The 15,837-nt window shown below is 38.9% G+C and overlaps 1 long non-coding RNA gene across 4 annotated transcripts; it reads right to left on the bottom strand.

Annotated features, from left to right (window-relative positions):
* Window positions 1-424: 424 nt before the first annotated feature.
* On the bottom strand, window positions 425-15,403 carry LOC127119074 (uncharacterized). Of its 4 annotated transcripts, none has more exons than XR_007802593.1 (5): window positions 15,244-15,403; window positions 15,047-15,118; window positions 1,597-1,656; window positions 1,426-1,501; window positions 425-1,292 (listed from the first exon to the last, which is right to left on the bottom strand). It is a non-coding gene; the product is annotated as an uncharacterized LOC127119074 (long non-coding RNA). The 4 variants fall into 4 exon arrangements; XR_007802594.1 differs by lacking the exon at window positions 1,597-1,656 and adding an exon at window positions 14,873-14,932; XR_007802595.1 differs by lacking the exons at window positions 1,426-1,501; window positions 1,597-1,656 and adding exons at window positions 14,702-14,777; window positions 14,873-14,932.
* Between the last annotated feature and the right edge of the window lie 434 nt (window positions 15,404-15,837).

Below are 15,837 nucleotides of genomic sequence, written 5' to 3' on the forward strand. Positions count from 1 at the left end.
TCCAAATAAAACCAATAGAATTTCATTCAAAAAAAACAAACATCATTACAATCCGTCAAGCTGCATCATTTGAAACAAAAATATGGAGTTTGGTATTATTTACAAAAAAATACAACCCGTCTCTATACCAAATTATCCATCCTAATTCTAATCACCTCTGAAAGTGAAATCTTTGGACAAGTCATTGGTGAGTGGACACTTTGTTCCAACCATCCGGCCATAAACGTAATCGTGCCGTGTAATGTGTCGCCAACGTGAGCCCTGCTATGAACACACCAGCAAACGTAGCCAAATCAAGGTGAGGCTACAAATGATCCAAACTACAACACAAGGCAAGCTGTGAAATAATGATGTCGCGGCGAAGGCGAATTGCAGCCGGGTTCAACCTCCGGCAAAAGCATCTTGCATACAACACTAATTTGAGAAATTCCATTTTACAAAATCATCATTACAAAATCATAAGGAATTGACAAATCCTCTACAAAGGTTGGCCAAATTCCAACAAACCAGCTATTGACCATTTCCTAAAAAAAAAGACCTAAACCTCAATTGTTCATGCTCCATCACCAGAGTTCAGAATCACTTTTTTTTTGCAGCTTTTTCTCCAAGCCTTGGCCAAGCCCCTTGTGCGACATTGAACCTGCAAAAACGCCTAGCATGATATCATTATTACTATGCCAAGTTATCCATGACCAAATAAAACAATGGCATAACATAGTTGAGTGATTACGGCCACAATCCAAAACAGACCAGCTCGCTGCAGGTATAATGTAGCATACCATGTCACATAACGTCGTCAATTTACAAACCACACAATCATCCAAACTTATCCAACAGGTGCATGCTGTGACGTAATCTTGCTGTAGAATCCGGATACAGGTGCTACAACCACTAGCCGAAATACATCATAACAAACATCCAGCAATGCATCAGCAGCAACAAAGACTTGCAAGAGTCGTGCACAAAGATACCAAACCTGAAAAATCAAGAAAGTTAAAGCCTACAGATTTTGAACTCAATATGAGAATTTGGGAAGGTCAAAACTTGACTGGATTGGCTGAAAGCCCTGCATAGGTTGCCCCGAAGTATTGTCGGGCAAATACTCTGAGAAGGTTGATATTGAGAGTGCTGAAGCGCTTCTGTGTGCTCTGTTGATTGGTTGCTTTCCAGGGAAATTCATTGGAAACAGTTTTTGAGGCTAATAAGATTGTCAAATTAGATTTCCAAGCAAGGATATGGGAATCAATATCCAAACCTGCATATCACAAATGCATCCTTACAAAAGCACCAACCTACAAAAGTGAAATTCATTTCAGTACCCAAAACAAAAATAATCATTACCATAGCAAAATTTCATTCAAATTCTAACACAACAGCTAACAACATCACATTTCAAGTTAACAGGTTTTTCAGCATATGACTAACCTCATGGTAATAGAATCACGGAGCACAAGCCTACAACCATTGGCCAAAACCGCATCGATACGTGAATATTGTAAACCTGCAGAAGCCAATACTAGCCTACATCAAGCCAAAATATTGCAGACAAATGGTACAAAAATAGCATGGCGGTATCCCTGTCATGGGGTCATTCACCTCCACTCTATGGATTAATTAAGCTAACTGCAGTGAATGAAACCGATGCGATGTTCCAACCTGCAAAACAACCACAAATTATAAGAAAGAGCGAAATCAACATAATTTACAGTGGATCCAATCTGGGCATAGGCAACACGTGACCAAATTCCTTTCCCATGATATGGAAACAACCTTGATAACCATTTCAGAAGTGTGATGCACAAGTCATCATGAACCGTTGGTGGGAGATTGAGAAGAGTAAAGCTGTAAAATCCAAACCAGTAAAAAACTTGTCATAAGGATATCATACGTGGTTAAAATAGAACAATTACTGCAGTGAAAAGTAAAAAGAGAGGGTTATTGTAAGTTCACTACAGACAAAACCTTACCATTTGAAGGACCACACCGATTTGAAGCACCACTAACTCTGAGAAATTCTGCTACCTAACGGAATGATTCTCCCACTAATTTGCCAAGCTCATGAGAGAGGAATTCAAAACCTCGTACATCCAAAGCTCTATATAAGGACCCTCCATTGTTAGGGTAAGGATCCGATTTTCTGCACCGTTACTCTGGAGAAATCATTCCAAAACCCTAGTTAAAAAAGCTCTGTTTTGAACTTGTTGAGATTTTCACACCGAAGCTCAACAAGCTCGAGCTAAGCCCCCCTGTCAAAACCGAAACGAACCCAAATCGTTAAAGAGGAAGCGAAGAAGGCGGAAAGTTCGAGAGGAAGAAAGAACCTTGAAGGACCTAAGGATCATTTACCTCACCTTGCCGGAGTTGAAACGTCGGACTAGCTCCGATTTGGTATTTAATATTTCTCCTTTGCATGATTTGATATTACCATCTTGTTCACATCTCCTCAAATGCCATAACCCCCATGATTATTACATGAGATTCCTGCTGTTGTGTTGTTTGGTTGTTGCTTCGTTTTCTTTGGATTCGTGTTCTTGATTCATAAACTGCGTGGTTAGATCTGTTTTTTGGAGTATTTGTTTGGGTAAGTTTAGGTTTTCTTTCTCTAAGTTATGGGCGCTCACGATGGTGCCGCCATTATTACATAGGAGTGCCGTCTAGGTTTCTTACCGTCGTGGTTAAATCGATGGTGTTGTTGGCTTTGAAACAGAAAAGGAAGAAGTGAAAATGTAGAGAGAGAGTGAAGTTGTAAGTAGGAGGAAGGAATGAAATATTCGCGTTTTCCTTGCCGAGTTTTTTTTTTTATATATTAAATTAAAGGCTTCGTAAACTGTGTTTTTTTTCCTGTACGTTGCTTTTACCGAGGGAGGACATTTACTTTGGTAATAAGTGTTGACAGTTGTTGGTCTTCCAATTGAGCTTTCAAATTTCTCATTCACTTATGAGAAGTAATGACCGCCGGATGTTGGGAAGAGAGGTAGAGGCCATTCGCCTCCTTCCCTTTCGTCTGCTATCTCAACTAGTTGGGCTGGATTCGTTTTGGGCCTCATGGGCCCTTATGGTTTGCTGAAATTCATCACACAAATCTCTTAATTCAAGTCCATATCTTGTTTTATTTGTTTTATTTGTTTTTTTTTAAGCTTTAATGCCTTAGATTTTCTAAATAAGTTAATGGGTCATTTTCCAATTAAACATCTTTTTCCTTATTCTGTGTATATTTTATATATTCTTTAGAATGTTGCAATTAAAATATTAGTTAGACGTTAATATTGGTAAATGATACCAAATCGTTATACCTTATTATAAAAATAATTAAGTCATGGTCTAGTACCAAGTAATTTCTCAAAGTATATTAATTCTAAATAAATTCAAATTCGACATGTTTAATTAATCTACTCTCCAAAATTATTTAAATTAATTTTGAATGAAAAGGAGAATAGTAAGCTTCCGCTTTACCACCTCTCGACTATCCGAATAATTGGCGTACGCCATATTGCTCGGATTTTCGTCATTCAATAAAAATCCTAAAAATTCTAAACCACTTCCTCAAGTTAATTATAAAATCTTAAAAGTTTCATTATTTAATAATTTAATTTTGAATGAAAAGGAGAATAGTAAGCTTCCGCTTTACTACCTCTCGACTATTCGAATAATTGGCGTACGCCATATTGCTCGAATTGTCGTCATTTAATTAAAACCTTAAAAAATTCTATAAAATAAAAATCATTTTCCCAATTTAATTATTCTAATATTCTCTTAAAATTATTTAATAATTTAATTTTGAATGAAAAGGAGAATAGTAAGCTTCCGCTTTACTACCTCTCGACTATTCGAATAATTGGCGTACGCCATATTGCTCGAATTGTCGTCATTTAATTAAAACCCTAAAAACCCTATAAAATTAAGATTATTTTCTCAAATTAATTACAAATTCTAAAAACACTATTTAAATTAATCTTGAATGAAAAGGAGATTAGTGAGCATCCGCTTCATTATCTCTCGATTATTCGGATAATTGGCGTACGCCATATTGCTCGAATTTTTGTCATTTAATTAAAACCCCAAAACTCCTTAACTAAAATTACTCCCTCGATTAATTACAAATCCTAAAAGTATTATTTTAAATTAATCTTGAATGAAAAGGAGATTAGTGAGCACCCGCTTCATTATCTCTCGATTATTCGAATAATTGGCGTACGCCATATTGCTCGGATCTTCGTCATTCAATTTAAACCCCAAAAATTCCATAAGATTAACATCACTCCTCCAAATTATTTATTAATTCTAAAAGCCTTATTTTTAATAATTAATTTTGAATGAAAAGGAGAATAGTAAGCTTCCGCTTTATTATCTCTCGATTATTCGAATAATTGGCGTACGCCATATTGCTCGAATCCTCGTCATCAAATTAAAACACAATCGAATAAATTCAAAACACCTTCACAAATCAAACTTAATTCCTCGCCCCCGTGCGACCAACAACTTAAAAATTCTTTTCAAAAGAACACTGTTAATCCTTTCTAACGCGCATAACAAACCAATGCTTAAGCCTCCGCCGAGAGTATACAAGCCAGCGTTTAGCCTTTAGAACGCGATCTACACAGTCGTTCATTAAAAGACACCAACAAAAAAACCGTAGTTGCCCGAACTACGATTGCTCTGATTTCCTTATTACACCATAGGGATACGTAGGCAGGAGATTGCTGTATCTTCGCGAGCACACTAATAAAAAACCTCCATTTTCCCATTTTGAGGTCTTCATCCATCTCTATTAAATATTTAATTACTCGGAAGAAAGCGAATAACATTTAACTAACATTCAAATAGCAAATTAGACTAAAAGGTTCCCGTTGAGTACAACGGACGTGAGGGGTGCTAATACCTTCCCCTTGCGTAATCGACTCCCGAACCCGAATATGGTTGCGACGACCATTATTCTATTTTTCAAAGGTTTTATCGATATTTTCCTATTCCTTCATTGGGATAAATAAAGTTCGGTGGCGACTCTGTTCGAACATAAATTTTTCCGCGACCATCGCGAGGAATCGTATTTTTCGAGATGCGACAGATGGCGACTCTGCTGGGGAAATTGCTCCAAGCAAGAGAGAGTCAAGCCTAATTTAGTTCAAATTGCTATGAATGTTAAAATATTGTTTTCCTCCTTATTACTTCTTTATATCTTGCTGTATTATTTATGATATGTGATTTATTCTGCTATTATGTTGGGTGATCTATGGTTTCTGACACATGTTGTGAGATAAGCTCCGTACCCGAGCTTTGAGAAGAACTTAGAACCCGGAGTTGTGTAGTATTGAACCGCGGGGTGTACACCTCATTGGGACAGTACGAGAACTCCACCTAGAGTAGATCTGTTCAGAATTTCCATCATAATATGGCTAGCCCATTATTGCGAGGAAACGTTGAACATGGTCCATGACTCTAGGAACCTCGCCTTAAACCGAAGTCCGTCTTCATGATTGGCGATCGTGTAGTATTGAACCGAAGGGTGTACACCCTGTTCGAACAATACGAGGATCCCACTTAGAGTAGACTGATTCAGAACTTCCATTTCAATGTGGCTAGCCCATTATTGCGATGGGAGACTGAACTTGGTCCATGACTCTAAGTTCTTATCATGAAAATGGATAACCTTAGGAGCCATCCTTTGTGTGTGGGGTAGAGAACATAGAACCTCTTTATAGAGTGTACCATATGATACTCGATTATCCTGGATCCTAACTATACCTGAATTACATTTTCTTTGCATACCTAAATACAAAATTTCATGCATTCTCATCCCATCAGCATGAATTGCATATCATTTTCATAAAAAAAAACTCATCCCATCCTATGTCCATAACTCGCATGTTGAATTCCTGACATTCGTATCAGACTTGAAGTAGCTCTGAAAAGATTATGGATTCGTTGGAGCAAAACCACATTGCATTGAGAGGAGATGTGGACTCAATGAAAAAACATATAGACCAACTTATGGAGGCTATGATAGATTTAGCAAAGAGGGAGGACAACATTCAGCAGACTGCAGTGGTTAAGAATGCGGTGTTAGCTCCAGTAAATGATCCTACCCGACCTCAGCTCTAGCAAACCCCAGTTAATAACTCTGTTGTACAGGAACGTCATATCATTCGAGATTCCTCTTATCATGATGGTGTTGAGTATCATAGCTTTGCATTCTCTGTGCCAGATTCCCATGGGACAAGCCTTGTGGTTAATACTGAACAACCACAAGATGATGAGATTGCTAAAAGATGTTGCGTGCTAGAGAAAAGACTCAAGGCCATAGGAACAGAGTGCCTTAGACATGTGTTTGGCACCTGGCCTAGTTATACCTGCAAAATTCAAAGTACCAAAATTTGAAAAATACAAAGGGGATAGTTGTCCAAAGCACCATTTGGTGATGTTTTGCCGTAAAATGACCTCTCATGCCCACAATGATAAGTTAATGATTCACTGTTTTCAGGACAGTTTGACTGGGGCATCATTGAGTTGGTATATAAAGTTAGAAAGGAATCATGTCCAGTCATGGATGGACCTAGCTAACGCTTTTTTGAATCAGTACAAATATAATTTGGACATGGCTCCCGATCGCATGCAGTTGAGAGCCTTATCTCAGGAAAGCAATGAATCCTTCAGAGGGTATGCCCAAAGATGGAAAGACTTAGCAGCTTGTGTTGAACCACCACTCTTAGACAAAGAAGTGATGGAATCATTCAGGGATACCTTGCAAAGTCCTTACTTCGAAAGGATGATTAGCAGTGCAGCATCAGACTTCGCTCACTTGGTGTCAATTGGAGAACGCATCGAGAATGGCCTCAAAAGTGAAAAAATCCAATGCGCCTCAAATAGCCAGAGTATGGAGAGTGAATTTATTCCTAGTTCCCAAAAGGAAGAGGAGGCTGAAATTAACGCAGTCTGGGAAGCTCCACAAGCTTCACACCAGACAACATTTTCTCCACATGGTCAATATCCTACAACTCAAGGACCTCCTCGATATCAAAGAGGGATTCCACCTCAGCAGCCATACAAACGACATAACACTCCACATCAGCAGCGTCAGCATGCTCAACAAAGGCCAAGGAAGCAAGAGAGACATATTGATCCGCTTCCAATGCCATACAGTCAAGTACTTCCATATTTGATTAAGAGGGGATTGATAGTGCCAAAGGAGCTAAAACCAGTAGGTCCTCCATACCCGCCAGGCTTTGACGCCAATGCTCGATGTGACTTCCATGCTGGGGCACATGGGCATTCAACTGAAGATTGAAAGGTGCTCAAGAGTAAGGTACAAACCCTGCTTGATTCCAAGATGTTCTCATTTGCGCCTCGAAGCTTGCAAATCAGTAATACTTTTTTCGCCTAGCTATGGGGGTCCATCAGTCCAAACAGTGGAGGAGATTTCCGAGAATAGGTCTGAAGATGATTATCGTACTAGTCTCGATGAGGAGAAATACCATTACTCTGAAGAAGGCTAGCCCAGTAGTGAACCAGGCACGAGAGAGATTCCTCTACACTGGCAAACATTTGGCTATTCCTCGCATTTCATTTGTATTTTTCTTTGCATGTTAAGTACTTATCTGCTTTCAACTATTGTTGATTTCCTTTAATGGTAATATTAATGAAATGATTATGCATGTTTTGAACGAATCCTTTCGTATTCACTCATTTTTTCCATTGATATAAAAAAATATTTCTCCCATTCACTTATCAAACTGTTGTTTTAGCAAAGAGTGAAGGGAGAATGACGAAAACGAAATACCCATAATTGTTGATTGTATGCTTTCGGATAAAACCTTGCTGATGATGTACAGGCATTGTTTCAAATCCCCAAACACTGGAGAGATAAGGAGTTAGTCCCTAGTCAACCACTTCGAGCCTAGAAGTAGGAGTTTCTTTCGGATTTATAAACCCTTACATCTAACCTGGGGCAAGGTAGTGTTCAGTTAATTTGATTACGCATTCAAACTACAAGATGAGACCTCCCGTATGAGGGTCAACCACATGCCATTCTTCGCACACATCCTGAACTGTCGAAGGAACCTTGAAAAATACCAAAGTTATGTCGGTTGTTCTTCAATGACCAATGACTTGGCAGTCATAATCTTCCAAAAAATCAAAGAAAGAGCCCGCTAAGTCGAACACCCAAAAAGGAGACTTAGGCAAAAATTAGGGCAATCCCGGTGGACCGGAGCTTTAAAAAAGCGGTCCAGGCAAAAGTTAGGGATCAAAGCAAAAATAAAAAAAAAGGGTCATAAAAAACCTTAACAAAATAAAACAAGATTCAATGACCACCATGTCAAGAATCAGAGGGTCACCAACATCCTTGAAGAGAAAAATAGGGTGACTGCCATTTCAAGAGACCTCGAATCACTATCTTTATCCTTACACCTTCAAGAAGACGAATGTGTATGTTAAATTAACTGAATGTAGGATTGGAGATCATCAGGAAGAAGGGGTGGGTTAAAATAAACTTTGAGCCTTATATCCTTTTGTTCGAGAACCGTGAACCAAGCCACGTTACAACCCTTAAAAGACCTAATTGAGGTAGGGTTTATTCTAAAAGCATACTACAACAAGGTTGCGTAAACTGACTCCTAGATATTTTTTTAATCACCGGTATTGACATCATGTTCTTGCTATATCTTTCACACACTAGCTAAATCAGCAATGTGTTTGAACTAATGGTTCATTCATCACACACTATCACATTACCTCAATAAATGATTTTTCAAACCTGCATGAATATCGTATTAAAATTACCATTAATTGAATAAACAATTTTAACTGCCAGTAAGTACTTGACATCAAGGAGCTTCAAAGAAGCAGTCAGAGAAGAACCTGATCATTCGTCAATGCTGACCCAAATCAAGACTACTTCTTGATCCTATGGATTAGGGGCATGGTATCCGATGACTATGAATTGGTCAGTCAAAAGACAAACTCCAAGCATCAATCGATCAAGGAGGCAAATAATTTCAAAATGTTCAGTCCATCTGGGCTAGCCATTCAAAAGCTCAGTCAATCTGGGGCACGCCTTTCAAAATCTCAATCAGGGGCAAAACACTACAAGACTCATACACTGGGGCAAAGTTTGGTTCAGTCCATGGTATAATCATTCCCAGGGTTTCCTTTCAAAGGAGAAATCCTTCAAAGACCCTACAGGCTGGGGCAGACAAGTCACAAAGAGCCTTAGAGCAGAGCAAGAGCACAATCATCATGCATTAATTATGTCGCTACGCTCATTAAATCATTTGCAAGCCGTCATGGCATACCAGTCAAAGAAGTTGAGGTTCTCTCAAGAACAAATACGCAGTCTATCAGCAAATGATCAAACTTGGGGCACCAAAAGCATCTACATCTATCTTCTGATCATCGCATCGTCAAAATACAGAATGTCGGGAAGTCAAAACCTTTCACCAACCAAAGTCCAATCCAAATTGGCAATTACCAAAAAATAAAGTCCAATCCATATTGGCAGCTACCAAAAATAAAAGTCCACTTTGTTGGCATCCTCATAATATCAAAGTCCAATCCCTATTGGCATCTCCAAAGCCAAAGTCCAATCCATATTGGCAACCACTGAAAGTCCACTTTGCTGGCATCTTCACAAACTCGAATCCAATCAACATTGGTACCCAGAAAGTCTCACCTTCAAAAAGGGAGATCAATCCAAAAAAATAACCAATATTCATATTGCATTACCACATGCACTGCATACAATAAACACACGTGACATTCCTTCCAAATAAGGAAGTTACATATCAAAAATCTCTTACACAAAAATGAGAAATTTTCATTAACATGCATCAATTACATACATAATTTTCCTACCAAATAGGAAGATTCACCATTAAGAAATCATATCAATCATTGGCATCCATATGCATAGCCTTATACGATCCGCATTCCTATATGCACAGCTAAATATCCCCAGCAAATGCATAATGCATACACTTCATGCATCTTCCCATGCATGGCATTTCCATCCAAAGTGGAACATCATACAAAAATTAAACATAATATGATAAGGATCTAAGGTCATTCGCATCTATCCTAGAGTTTCCTCATTTCCCAAATAAAGTTATTACCCTACATACGCTCATGGAATCATTTCCTAGCCAGTCATTTCTCCCAACTTCGTGGGTGATAGTGATATTCCCAGCATTTTCTTTGCTACCATTGCTCCCCAAGCAGAGGTTACCATAAAAGTCTCTTATGAGCGTCTCCCCTGCAGAGCTTCTTCAGCATATTTCCTCCAAAAGGAATCTTTTCTAAAAATATCCCCCAACAGACATTCATTCTTTAAGATATTACTTCATTTATATGGAGAATCTCATTCGTTACTGTTTGAGATGCTGTCTCATCAATATGAGGAGTCTCATTCCAGTTTTTCTTTTGAGATACTGCTCTAGTATCCTCGGAGAGTCTCAGATTCAATCAAGGTATCATTCCCTTGTTCGGAATATCTTGATTCGATCATATGAGATGCTGCTTCGACTCGATACAGAGAATCTCATCTTTTGCTGTCTGAGATGCTGTCTCATCAATATGAGGAGTCTCATTCCAGTTTTTCTTTTGAGATACTGCTCTAGTATCCTCGGAGAGTCTCAGATTCAATCAAGGTATCATTCCCTTGTTCGGAATATCTTGATTCGATCATATGAGATGCTGCTTCGACTCGATACAGAGAATCTCATCTTTTGCTGTCTGAGATGCTGTCTCATCAATATGAGGAGTCTCATTACAGTTTTTCTTCTGAGATACTGCTCTAGTATCCTCGGAGAGTCTCAGATTCAATCAAGGTATCATTCCCTTGTTCGGAATATCTTGATTCGATCATATGAGATGCTGCTTCGACTCGATACAGAGAATCTCATCTTTTGCTGTCTGAGATGCTGTCTCATCAATATGAGGAGTCTCATTCCAGTTTTTCTTTTGAGATACTGCTCTAGTATCCTCGGAGAGTCTCAGATTCAATCAAGGTATCATTCCCTTGTTCGGAATATCTTGATTCGATCATATGAGATGCTGTTTCGACTCGATACAGAGAATCTCATCTTTTGCTGTCTGAGATGCTGTCTCATCAATATGAGGAGTCTCATTCCAGTTTTTCTTTTGAGATACTGCTCTAGTATCCTCGGAGAGTCTCAGATTCAATCAAGGTATCATTCCCTTGTTCGGAATATCTTGATTCGATCATATGAGATGCTGCTTCGACTCGATACAGAGAATCTCATCTTTTGCTGTCTGAGATGCTGTCTCATCAATATGAGGAGTCTCATTCCAGTTTTTCTTTTGAGATACTGCTCTAGTATCCTCGGAGAGTCTCAGATTCAATTAAGATATCATTCCCTTGTTCGGAATATCTTGATTCGATCATATGAGATGCTGCTTCGACTCGATACAGAGAATCTCATCTTTTGCTGTCTGAGATGCTGTCTCATCAATATGAGGAGTCTCATTCCAGTTTTTCTTTTGAGATACTGCTCTAGTATCCTCGGAGACTCTCAGATTCAATCAAGGTATCATTCCCTTGTTCGGAATATCTTGATTCTATCATATGAGATGCTGCTTCGACTCGATACAGAGAATCTCATCTTTTGCTGTCTGAGATGCTGTCTCATCAATATGAGGAGTCTCATTCCAGTTTTTCTTTTGAGATACTGCTCTAGTATCCTCGGAGAGTCTCAGATTCAATCAAGGTATCATTCCCTTGTTCGGAATATCTTGATTCGATCATATGAGATGCTGCTTCGACTCGATACAGAGAATCTCATCTTTTGCTGTCTGAGATGCTGTCTCATCAATATGAGGAGTCTCATTCCAGTTTTTCTTTTGAGATACTGCTCTAGTATCCTCGGAGAGTCTCAGATTCAATCAAGGTATCATTCCCTTGTTCGGAATATCTTGATTCGATCATATGAGATGCTGCTTCGACTCGATACAGAGAATCTCATCTTTTGCTGTCTGAGATGCTGTCTCATCAATATGAGGAGTCTCATTCCAGTTTTTCTTTTGAGATACTGCTCTAGTATCCTCGGAGAGTCTCAGATTCAATCAAGGTATCATTCCCTTGTTCGGAATATCTTGATTCGATCATATGAGATGCTGCTTCGACTCGATACAGAGAATCTCATCTTTTGCTGTCTGAGATGCTGTCTCATCAATATGAGGAGTCTCATTCCAGTTTTTCTTTTGAGATACTGCTCTAGTATCCTCGGAGAGTCTCAGATTCAATCAAGGTATCATTCCCTTGTTCGGAATATCTTGATTCGATCATATGAGATGCTGCTTCGACTCGATACAGAGAATCTCATCTTTTGCTGTTTGAGATGCTGTCTCGTCAATATGAGGAGTCTCATTCCAGTTTTTCTTTTGAGATACTGCTCTTGTATCCTCGGAGAGTCTCAGATTCAATCAAGGTATCATTCCCTTGTTCGGAATATCTTGATTCTATCATATGAGATGCTGCTTCGACTCGATACAGAGAATCTCATCTTTTGCTGTTTGAGATGCTGCTTCATCAGCATGAAGAGTCTCATTCAGTTTTAGGAACATTTTTCTATTTATTACCAGACAGTTTTGGATACAGTTAGGACATCATTCCTTTAATGGGATACCTTGATTGTAATTATCCAAGATATTGTGCTGACAATTCCTTTTCTTACCATACTTCTCACCACATTTTCTTCTTGCATTATTTTTTCTGCATTCCTCCACACATTTCAAAGGACAAAATCCGGGTATTTTCGTATTTAATTATCTTCCTCCATGAATGTACGAAGACTACAGTCATTCTTACCTTCTGTGTCAAGGTAATTAAATAGGGGCAACTGTCATACCCCGATTTTTGTCCTGATTTATTTTTCTCACGGATACCACGACATATTTTTAACCAGCAAACCTTGATTTCCACATCTCTTTGTAATGGACTTGGGCCAAGTCATATATAGGAATCTAGAACCCTTTAAAGTTCTATGATCAACACGGCACAAAACTTAGTTGCTTGTGGGACATCCTCTCTTGTCATGTTATAGCCCCACCACATATTGTCACGCACTCCATTCACAAAATACCCGGATTGATTTCAAATGGTGCTGTGGTCTATAAGTACGAGTTGTAAATTATTTTGTTTGAGTGTCTTGTTTGGTATGTGAGCGCATCATTTTTTGGTCCTTCACAAATCTCAAGTTGATCCATTCCCATGTTTATTGTGATCCCTCTACGTGCAATGGTTCATAATGTGGCAAAGATATCAAGATCCAAATAAAACCAATAGAATTTCATTCAAAAAAAACAAACATCATTACAATCCGTCAAGTTGCATCATTTGAAACAAAAATATGGAGTTTGGTATTATTTACAAAAAAATACAACCCGTCTCTATACCAAATTATCCATCCTAATTCTAATCACCTCTGAAAGTGAAATCTTTGGACAAGTCATTGGTGAGTGGACACTTTGTTCCAACCATCCGGCCATAAACGTAATCGTGCCGTGTAATGTGTCGCCAACGTGAGCCCTGCTATGAACACACCAGCAAACGTAGCCAAATCAAGGTGAGGCTACAAATGATCCAAACTACAACACAAGGCAAGCTGTGAAATAATGATGTCGCGGCGAAGGCGAATTGCAGCCGGGTTCAACCTCCGGCAAAAGCATCTTGCATACAACACTAATTTGAGAAATTCCATTTTACAAAATCATCATTACAAAATCATAAGGAATTGACAAATCCTCTACAAAGGTTGGCCAAATTCCAACAAACCAGCTATTGACCATTTCCTAAAAAAAAAGACCTAAACCTCAATTGTTCATGCTCCATCACCAGAGTTCAGAATCACTTTTTTTTTGCAGCTTTTTCTCCAAGCCTTGGCCAAGCCCCTTGTGCGACATTGAACCTGCAAAAACGCCTAGCATGATATCATTATTACTATGCCAAGTTATCCATGACCAAATAAAACAATGGCATAACATAGTTGAGTGATTACGGCCACAATCCAAAACAGACCAGCTCGCTGCAGGTATAATGTAGCATACCATGTCACATAACGTCGTCAATTTACAAACCACACAATCATCCAAACTTATCCAACAGGTGCATGCTGTGACGTAATCTTGCTGTAGAATCCGGATACAGGTGCTACAACCACTAGCCGAAATACATCATAACAAACATCCAGCAATGCATCAGCAGCAACAAAGACTTGCAAGAGTCGTGCACAAAGATACCAAACCTGAAAAATCAAGAAAGTTAAAGCCTACAGATTTTGAACTCAATATGAGAATTTGGGAAGGTCAAAACTTGACTGGATTGGCTGAAAGCCCTGCATAGGTTGCCCCGAAGTATTGTCGGGCAAATACTCTGAGAAGGTTGATATTGAGAGTGCTGAAGCGCTTCTGTGTGCTCTGTTGATTGGTTGCTTTCCAGGGAAATTCATTGGAAACAGTTTTTGAGGCTAATAAGATTGTCAAATTAGATTTCCAAGCAAGGATATGGGAATCAATATCCAAACCTGCATATCACAAATGCATCCTTACAAAAGCACCAACCTACAAAAGTGAAATTCATTTCAGTACCCAAAACAAAAATAATCATTACCATAGCAAAATTTCATTCAAATTCTAACACAACAGCTAACAACATCACATTTCAAGTTAACAGGTTTTTCAGCATATGACTAACCTCATGGTAATAGAATCACGGAGCACAAGCCTACAACCATTGGCCAAAACCGCATCGATACGTGAATATTGTAAACCTGCAGAAGCCAATACTAGCCTACATCAAGCCAAAATATTGCAGACAAATGGTACAAAAATAGCATGGCGGTATCCCTGTCATGGGGTCATTCACCTCCACTCTATGGATTAATTAAGCTAACTGCAGTGAATGAAACCGATGCGATGTTCCAACCTGCAAAACAACCACAAATTATAAGAAAGAGCGAAATCAACATAATTTACAGTGGATCCAATCTGGGCATAGGCAACACGTGACCAAATTCCTTTCCCATGATATGGAAACAACCTTGATAACCATTTCAGAAGTGTGATGCACAAGTCATCATGAACCGTTGGTGGGAGATTGAGAAGAGTAAAGCTGTAAAATCCAAACCAGTAAAAAACTTGTCATAAGGATATCATACGTGGTTAAAATAGAACAATTACTGCAGTGAAAAGTAAAAAGAGAGGGTTATTGTAAGTTCACTACAGACAAAACCTTACCATTTGAAGGACCACACCGATTTGAAGCACCACTAACTCTGAGAAATTCTGCTACCTAACGGAATGATTCTCCCACTAATTTGCCAAGCTCATGAGAGAGGAATTCAAAACCTCGTACATCCAAAGCTCTATATAAGGACCCTCCATTGTTAGGGTAAGGATCCGATTTTCTGCACCGTTACTCTGGAGAAATCATTCCAAAACCCTAGTTAAAAAAGCTCTGTTTTGAACTTGTTGAGATTTTCACACCGAAGCTCAACAAGCTCGAGCTAAGCCCCCCTGTCAAAACCGAAACGAACCCAAATCGTTAAAGAGGAAGCGAAGAAGGCGGAAAGTTCGAGAGGAAGAAAGAACCTTGAAGGACCTAAGGATCATTTACCTCACCTTGCCGGAGTTGAAACGTCGGACTAGCTCCGATTTGGTATTTAATATTTCTCCTTTGCATGATTTGATATTACCATCTTGTTCACATCTCCTCAAATGCCATAACCCCCATGATTATTACATGAGATTCCTGCTGTTGTGTTGTTTGGTTGTTGCTTCGTTTTCTTTGGATTCGTGTTCTTGATTCATAAACTGCGTGGTTAGATCTGT

The sequence above is a fragment of the Lathyrus oleraceus genome, chromosome 2 (assembly GCF_024323335.1).
Source record: "Lathyrus oleraceus cultivar Zhongwan6 chromosome 2, CAAS_Psat_ZW6_1.0, whole genome shotgun sequence".
Lineage (NCBI taxonomy): Eukaryota > Viridiplantae > Streptophyta > Magnoliopsida > Fabales > Fabaceae > Lathyrus > Lathyrus oleraceus.